Source organism: Bactrocera tryoni, chromosome 2 (assembly GCF_016617805.1).
Source record: "Bactrocera tryoni isolate S06 chromosome 2, CSIRO_BtryS06_freeze2, whole genome shotgun sequence".
NCBI classification, from domain to species: Eukaryota; Metazoa; Arthropoda; class Insecta; order Diptera; family Tephritidae; genus Bactrocera; species Bactrocera tryoni.
The window spans coordinates 43,930,340-43,940,439 of NC_052500.1; positions in this window are offsets into that span (position 1 = coordinate 43,930,340).

A 10,100-nucleotide genomic window follows, 5' to 3' on the forward strand; every position below is an offset into this window, starting at 1 on the left:
AAACAAGTCTCCCCTGAGATTGTACAAAAGTACGCCCCCCAAGGCATTAATTGGCAATTCATCCCCCTAAGAGCTCCTCATATGGGTGGTTTCTGGGAATCAGCTGTAAAAAGCTTCAAATCCCACTTAAAAAAGGTAGCTGGAAACTACAAATTTAATTACGAAGAATTTACAACTCTATTAATTCGCATTGAAGCCGTTCTCTATTCATGGCCACTAACAACACTCTCGCAAGATCCCTCAGATCTCACAGCCCTAACACCAGGGCACTTTCTCAAAGGAGCACCACTCCTGAGCCAGGCATGGAGTCGCTTTCCTTATTAAATCGATGGGAGAGAATTAAAATTCTCCATCATAACTTCAGTCGCAGATGGAAAGAAGACTATTTAAAGGACCTCCACAAGAGGTATCAATGGAAAACATCCGAAAATGCGCCAAAGCTTGGAGATTGTGTACTTATTAACTACGATTGTCTCCCACCTACCGAGTGGCGACTTGGCCGCATAGAAAAGCTCCATTATGGCTCAGACGGTCACATCCGCGTCGGTGAGCTCCGTACTCAAAGCGGAATACTCACCAGACCGCTGGTTAAATCATGCTTTCTAAAAACCGCGGATAATAACGAAAATCCGATACTAAACAATTCGAACATAATGCCGTAACACAAATGAAAATAAATCAATAAAATCGCTACCCGCAACCAACCGTTAACAATAACAATAAAAATTACAAAAAAAATGGTCGGTCAATACGACGACCCAGTCATGCCACATAACGTGGCACAATCACACATTCTATTTATATACTACCATGTATATTCAAATACAATTTCTTACAGAGATCAATATGGAAGTGGACATGCCTACAATCACAACACCAACTGTTCGGTCGGCAACCAACGGGGCACGTACTGGGCCTACTCCTCCACTTCGCCCAACCAATGCGACTGTATCGACTGCCGCTTCTGGTAGTGGCTCACGAGCAGCCCAATCAACGCCATCCGCTCCAGTCGGATGCGATGCCCGCTGTGTCGCCGGAAACATTGACTCCAGCATTGTGGGCTCTTTAAGGAGCTAACACCGACACAACGCCAGCGTGTTGCCCAGGCACATGAGCACTGCCTCAACTGCCTGTCGCACACGCATGGTACGCAGGAGTGTGCTTCTTCCAATTTGTGCCACACGTGTGGCAGACCACATCACACGCTGCTGCACAGGACCCCACGGGGCGATGTAGGTCGGCGTGCTGTCCCAAGCACGGGTAGATCAACGAAAGGAAACCAGACGGTACGACGCCGAACTACTGCAGCCCGGCCTGCTCCCCATCAATGGCGTTCGCACCACGTTGCACCAACCAGGCGTCTTCCAAAAGCGCCACAGCATCGCCCGCTACTGGACTCAGCAACGTAGTGGCAACTCTCCAGCAACTACAAAGATTGCTAGGCTGAATATTCGCCTAGGGGGGCCGGGATGGCTAAATTAAGATTAACTTGTGTTAATAGTTCCGCAATATTGTTCAAATTGAAAATCGAATCAAAATTAACTGTATTAACCTTAATTTTTATATTTGTTGAGATTTGTACAGGGATTAAAGAAGAGCTCATATTGACTTACCCTTGTAACTTAGCCGCGTGTTTTATTCGAATAAGTGGAAGTGGTAAGTGTCACAAGGATCAGAGTGAATTGGACTTTGCTGCTTTAAATAATCGCCATGAGCTTTCCTGACTTCTTTTTTGTATCTTTTCATAATATCTTTATATGGCTGCCAGATTTTGGTTCTAAAACTCTCATTGAAAGCTTTCCTTAGTTGTTTTCTCAAATTCTTGAGTTCACTGTTCCACCAAGGAAGAGACTTTCTCTTTTTCAGAACTGTTCGCGGAGTGGATTTATTGAAAGTTTTGGTTAAGATTTTTTCCAACTTCTCTACCTCTGTATCTTGTTCCTGATGATTTCTAATACCTTATTGCCTCCCTTTTCGAGGCATTTTGTTGCTAAAGTGGTAAATTTTTTCCACGCTGTTCTTCTAGGGTTTCGATATGTGAGAGGAGCACTGTGTTTCTAGCGGATGCTGAAGAGTATCCAGGAGTGATCCGACATGGAAGGCTCATCGGGTACCCTCCAGTTATCCACAACGAAACTGTCTGTGTCTGTTGATAGCGTGAGGTTCAGTACTTCCTCTCTCCCCGGAAACCTTTTGAAAATTGAACAATGAGCGTGGAACCGCCTTTTTTTGGTGAAATCACATATCTACGGATCCAACGAACCGATTTCGACTAACTTTAGTACGTATCATTTTTAGAACATTCCTATCTAACAGTATGAAAGCAGGCAAAATCGGGCTGCAACCACACCTTCTTCCCATATAACATAGTTTAAAATTCCATTTGATTTCACTTTCACTTTCTAGTACACAAATCAAGAAGTAATTAACATAATGGAATAAAATTTTACAGTAATAATTCCCTTAAGGTATGTCACCTTTTGGCCAAAAATTGTCCAAGTCCAACTGAAACTGTTCAAGACCCTAGGTACCGTGTGGACCCCAGTATCTATACTTGACTTTTGACAATAATTGAAGAATTGATATATGAAATTCAGAGATAATCCTTATCTGACAATGGTATGTCTGTATGTAAAAAATTGATCTGTTCTGACCAATTCTTCCCTTAGCCCCCATATACCTAATATAAAGGTTTTCGAACTTCCAGGTTACTCTATGCTGGATATATAAGCCAATGTTTGAGTCTTGTGCCTAAAATGGATAAATTTGAGCGAAAACTTGACCTTATAACCATTACCAGAATTTTCGAACATCCGGCTGACTTTGCTCCATATGATTGGAGATTGCATGTGAGATACATTCGTTTTTCTAACCAATCTTATGCCGCATTTGTCGGCCAGTGTATGAGTTATATATACATAAAATTTCTTAGATTCCAATCCTCTGGTTGACGTTTTTCATCTTAAAATATTTCCCTGGTTTTAATTCATGCAAGTTGCAAGAGTACAAAATGTTCAGTTGCACCCGACCTTAATTCTTCCTTGTTTTCGTTGCTTTCTTTTTCCGATAAAATAAAAGCGGAACTCATTAAATAAAATTTGTCACAAAAGTAAACAACTGATTCGAATATTGGTTTTGTGTATGTTCGTAAAGACGAAAATCCAATCAGTTTCTGTGACACCATTGAAAGCCAAAATTGGTTTGCAGTTCTGACAAATAAGCAAATCTGTCTTGAGTTCCACAATACAACAGAATATAATTGATGCAGTTCTTTATCGAGACTACATATATTTTTATTTTCTTCAGTAACACATGGCATATTTCATTTTGATTTATTACCGCTGAGGGCTACATGATGTTAAAATAATATAAAACTTCTTAACTTGTACATTGGTGGTATTGATTTACAGTTTATGTACACAATCCTGGCTAACCCGTAGCCACTTGTTAATTTCCTAACAGCACTACTGTTAAAGCTGCTACGAGTGCCTTAAGGCCAAAATTACTTATGCAGGTGTAATCACATACGAATAGGGCTTCTGACTTGTGCGGACTTTCAATGTATTATAGTTTGAGTAGTCGTGACTTGCTGGGAAATTCACTAGAAAACTATCCTTAACAACGAATAAAACTTGGAAATTGAAAGAAGTTTAATGTCAAAAGTAGCTAGATGAGTTAGCTCCCCCTCTATCCACACGGCATTGATCGACCACACGACAACACACCACACCAACGCGATCTGCATATGAAGACACCACACATGCAGGCATTCCACATGAAGACACCACACACTATTACACATGAATATATACCACACATGCGGACATCACACCACAACTCAAAACTACCCAACAATCAAAACCGACCGCTCCACAAGACGAGAAAAAAAACCGTTGCCAAACTGTTTTAGTATTCCGAAATACCGCTAAGAAACAAAACAGTTTGGTAATACGTATAATAAATAATTGATTGCCGCTAAATGCTTACCGTTGTGTGAAAACACAAAATTATTTCAGCAACACAAAATCTTTTCAAGTATTTACTTGCACCAATTTCCAGCGGTATCCCTTATACTTTATCAAGTATAAGCAGGACTGTTTAAAATAAGCTAAAGGTGAATCCTAAGCAGATAAGAGAGAGAAAATTATTAAACATACATACATACATATGTGTAAATAAAATTTATATACGTATAGTACATCATATACATATGTCTGACATATATTTACATAACGTACAAAGAGTATAACATACTCTTTTATACATATCACAATGTAAATACATATAAGAGGAAACTACATATATATTTACTAATACATGCATATATACCAGAGATGGGCAAATGAAATGTATGGATGTATTGGTAACCGCGAGCGTACCATGGGACAAAGAACATTTGCAGTCAGTTGATTAACAAACAACAGCGAAGCGACATCGTGCGCCGCTTGATTGTTTTATGATACTATTTATGCGCGTACCTATATGTCTTTGTTCAAAATGAATGACAAATATTGCTTTATGATTTCCGATGCCTTTGGTAATATGCAATGTCTATTGTGTAATATGTGTGTAAAGGCACTATAATACCTTCCATAAATACTTTGAGAAATACATATGAGGGTATTGAGAGAGATAATTCTTCACAATTTCAGCTTTATCTTAAAATATACGCTAACTAATTTGCTAGTAAAAGTAGTCAATTTCCAATTTACCCCACCAAAGGTATCTGAAATTATAACATTTTATTTATGTTATACATTTCAAATGGGGCAAAAATATACTAGGGCATAAAAAAACATCAACATACCGACTACCTATGTTACCTCGTTGCTGTCTGCAGCGCAACTGGCAGGAAAATCAATTCATTATCCCACAGTGCAAAACTGTTTTTTTCGCTCTCAATAGCGACTGAAATAAGAGCGTAAGAATACGCGTGCTGAGAGTAACTGCTCATATGAGTCAAAACGCCCATCTATGATTAATACCCACGTTAAGTGCCCTGCCAACCATGAGCGGATAAAAAACCAGATAATCAGTGGGTAAGAAAGTGGGTAATCCATAGGGTAATCATGTGCACTTTAAGATAGGCCGAGCGACAATTTTACCCAGTAACGTACGTATACATGTGATCATACATCTTTGTTGCGCTCATTCAGCAGTGTCATATAAAAAAGTATATCTGTCCTGCTCTAATATCCCCAATCGACGGCTGATGCAGGGTTGCATTTTTTTTTTAAATAGCTGATGCAGGGTTGCAATTTTTAATTCCTACTTTTAAAATTTAAAAGAAAACTTTTTAATTTTTAAAATTTTTATTTTATTTTATTTTTTACATTTTTACATAAAATGTATTTTAATTTATATATTATTTAATTTAAAAAAATAATTAATATCTGAAAAAAGATTATTTAAAGAAAAGAATTATTACAACCTGAAAATAAAAGATTGGAAAAATATTTTAAAACACAAATACCTGAAAATAAAATAAAGATTATTAATACCTGAAAATAAATAATAATTACATTGAATTTGTAATATCTAAAAGAAAAAGAATTGTATAAAATGATAATAATATCTGAAAAAATGGATTAATATTATTTGAAAGAATAAAATATATTAAATACAAATAGAATTTACTCTGAAAGCAAAGATTAATTAAATAAAAATAGTGATAAAATCTGAAAATAAAGAATAATTAAATAAAAGTAATAATAACATCTGAAAGAAAAGATAAATATTATTTGATCATTTAAAATATAAAACAAACATTTGTTTTCACATATTATATTGGTTTGTGCAGGCTGCCTTAAACGCATAAATTACATATGTACATATGTATGTATTTATTTTTGCGTATTATATTGGACTGCGCAGTCCAATTTCTAAGTACACACACTTTTTTCACATACTTACTTAACAACTGATATTTGCCGCTTCTGATGATATAGCTGATGCTGCTACTTCCAATTCAGTTCTGATTTCCAATGCTATAAAAATAAATTAAGTAATTATTTTCAAAATATTGTTAAAAACTCAAATAAAATGCATTTACTTACCTTCTTGTTGTACGAGCCTCCTTTACGATGGTACGATCACGAACGACATGCGTCTTTCAATCGTTTTTTTTATTACCCTTTTTGGGATTTTCTATTGTCACTATTGACAATTATGTTTTCTCCTTCGCACTCATTCAAATAAACCAAGAGATGAAAGAAACTTTTTTCATCGCACTTAGGTAAACAAAAAATACCCCGAAAAGGTGCGTTGGTGTTAGTGTATAGAGAAAAAATGTGTAGTTGTATTGGAACATTTGTCACAAGCGGGTAGCCGTGGTTCGCAGGGCTGTATCGTCACATATGTAAATACGCATATTACTTCAAAGTCCACATTGGCATACATACATATATCCCACAATACTCCTTGCTTTTTGATCAACAAAAACAAGCAGGATTGTGTAAAACATAATAAAGCGTAATACATATGTACATTAGGGTGATTCAAAAAAAAAATTTTTTTCAATTGGTACTTGCAGAAATAGGTTCCTAGACACCTCTAAGAAAGCCTCTCCAAATATGAGTTTTTAATTGTAACGGGAAGGTCCTCCGCCTAACGGTTTTCTATTTTTTCTTATTATCAGATAGAAAAATTTATATCTCGCTTTCAACTACTTGAAAAAATATCTTGTTAATTAGGTTTTGTAGGAAATTGAATCCTTTAAAATATGGTCTCTTATGATTTTTTCGTAAACCAAACCGTTTAAAAGATATTAACGGTTGAAATTTGACTATTTTTGGAAAAATTCTTTATTTCTTATTAATTTTATAACTCAATGAAAAAAACATAAAAAGAGCAACAGGTTTAGTTGCAACAACGAATTCAGAAAACTGCCAAGAAGCACCATGCTGCTCAAAGGCGTTAAAAACCCAAACGCTACATAGCGAAAACCACAGTAGAGTACAACTACCTACAGCAGTCGTCTCCATCAAACACCGAGGAGAACTGTTTAAACTCAGGGCCTTAATAGACCAAGGATCACAACGATCATTTATTGTGTACAAGGGCACAAAATAGGCTACAACTGCATACAAAATTAGCCAATTTTGAAATTACGGGAATGGTAGTAGTTTAAAACTCCAATAAAATCTGCCTCATTACCCTAATTTCCCCCCAAGCGGATAAGCGCATTCAAACAGAAGCTATTGTCTTATCGCAATTAATAAACCTGCTTCCAAGCTATCATATAAATAGCAAGCATTTATAGCAAAGGTTTTACACCTTAAGTTAGCAGACCCCAACTACAACACTCCCGCTCAAATATATCTTCTATTAGGCAGCGATCTTATACCATAGATAAAATTACAAAAATACCATTTTCGGATGGGTCCTAAGTGGACCAGTTGCGGAACCAGTTGCCACGATGACAACTTAAGTTGAGGAAATCTCCAACGAATACCTCAATTCGCAGTTCAGAAGATTTTGGGAGTTGGAAGAATCCAGAAAAGGCGCCAAAGCTTGGAGATTGTGTCATCATCCATGATGACTGTCTACCCCCCACTGAATGGCGGCTTGGCCACATAGAAAAACTACACTACGGTTCCGACGGTCATGAACGAGTCGTTGATCTCCGCACTCAAAGCGTTATATTAACAAGACCGCTTGTGAAACTATGTTTTCTACCACACATTAACGAAACCGCAAGTAATGAAAAAACAGCTGATACTACCGTAACGCAAATAAAAAAACCAAAACCTCGACGTAATAAACCCGCAAGTAAAAAACTCGATGAGACTAATTCGAAACCTAACGCAATGGTCGATCTACGTGACGACCCATTCATGCCATATAACGTGGCACAATCGCCATATAAATTTTAATGAAACAAATTTATAACCATACTACTCCTTCCACACAGATTACAATGGATGTGGATATGCCAACTGTGCCAACGCCAACGGTGAGGTCAACTATAACCGTGCCGCGCCCTGTGGCAACTCCAGCGCCTCGAACCCCAGCGGCAACAGCCAATGCGGAACCTCAGCGCAGCCGATGTCCTCTATGTCGGCGCCCACACCTGCTACAACATTGTAGCATTTTCCGCAGCATGCAGCCCATGCAACGGCAGAAGGTTGCTCAAGCTCATGGGCACTGCCTGAACTGCTTGGCAACGGTACACACCACACAGGAGTGCACATCAGTCACCCTATGCCAATTGTGCAATAGGCCGCACCACACCATGCTGCATCGCAATCCAAAACGGCCCGTCGCGCGACAGCTTGCCACGAACCAATCGCAGCAGCCCAGTCGGCACCGAAGGCTAGTTGCCCCTCCATCGTCCAAAACAAGGCGAAATGAAGCATCCCCGCGGCGCCGGCAGCATCGGACATCAACGGCACTGAACGACAACACACCACACCAACGCAATCCACATAAGTATGAAGACACCACACATGCAGACATTCCACATGAAGACACCATACACTACTACACATTAATATATACCACACATGCGGACATCACACCACAACTCTACACTACCCAACATTCAAAATCGACCGCTCCACAAGACGAGTTCCCCTTTTCTTACGTCGATCTCGCACCGAGCAAACGTCCGTCGCATCATCACATTTTTTTTCCTTTTTTATATATTTCGCATCCTCCGAATATTTCACGGGAATAAAACGAAAAACCCCAACCGACTGTGTCTTTTTTTTTATTAAATAATTCGCCGGTGAAATTTCAAAGTGGAGGTAAGTGGTGGGAAAAAAGAACATAGCAAACAAGTTGCGGTTTTAAATTTTTATATTTTCGAGCGAGAAGATGGATGAATGTAGAAGTTTTTAGTAATCCAAACTAAGAATTTTAATTACAACTTGAATCTGGTTCACAGATTAACAGAACAGAAGTTTGACATTGCCTTAACACAGGAACCCAGTACCGCTGTATCATCGATATCCGACCAATACACATTTAGGGGAACTTGGTCTTTTCAGCTGAGATAGTCCGTGTAGGAATTTCATTGATTGCTTATTTCTACCAATCGACTAATAAATGGACACTTCTGAAGCATTACATATATTTTTGATATAAGTATGTATGTATATAGTACATATTTTGGTTCTCGTCAATAGTAATAAAATTTCGTGATAAAAAAATTCAAACAAGAAAAAACGATAACCAAGCTGCGCCAAAGCTATAATAGCCTTAACAAATCCAAAAGATTCCAATAGGCACCTAACTTTAATCGATTATATGTGACATGCCAGTATTTCGATCTGTTCAATTAGTACTAATTAATTGAAGATATCTTGCCAAACAAAAAATTTTCCATGGAAAGATGTGATTTTGATCATTCAGTTTGTATGGCAGAAGGTAGTGGTTTGGTATCGGTGGTTCCGAAAAATTCTCGAATTAATTGATGACAATAATTGATGACGAATATTAAAAAAACTTATTTACATAATTTTTAATTTGTTTGTTAATATCTATATCAGGTTTCTAATGGACCAATTTACAATTTCAGTGCTATCGCTGCATTAATTTTTGATCAAAACAAAAGGAATAATATATGTATATATGACTGAATAGAAAAGATTGTGAATGGTCAAGTAAAACAATTTCGATATTGCGGACTATTATGAACGAAATCAATCCAAAGATACTTATAGAGAAAATGTAGATTATTATATAGAGGTGAATCAGGTGGATAAGTATATTAAAAAGAAAGAGAGATGGATAATCAGGCGATTGCAACATGGTGCACAGACTATCCTTTCTTTATCAAACGGTTATTTGCATACCTATTGGATGAACAATTGAGTTCTGAATCCAGACCATTATAAAGTAAGTCTTGTAATCCGAAAAAATGATATACCCTTCTCTTCGTTTCTATGACAGTCTGGTCTACGTAACCGGACCAAAATCCGGAGGTCCAAATTACACCAAGGATTCCTTCTGCCGCTACTACAGCAAGAACATGTCACCTCCTCTGGTTGACCTTTTGTCGAAGATGTGAGATATCGTTATAACATTAAGTGAATATGTTGTTTTAGACATAATGTGGTTAAAAAAATTTATGAAATCAGCCATATATTTCCTTAACT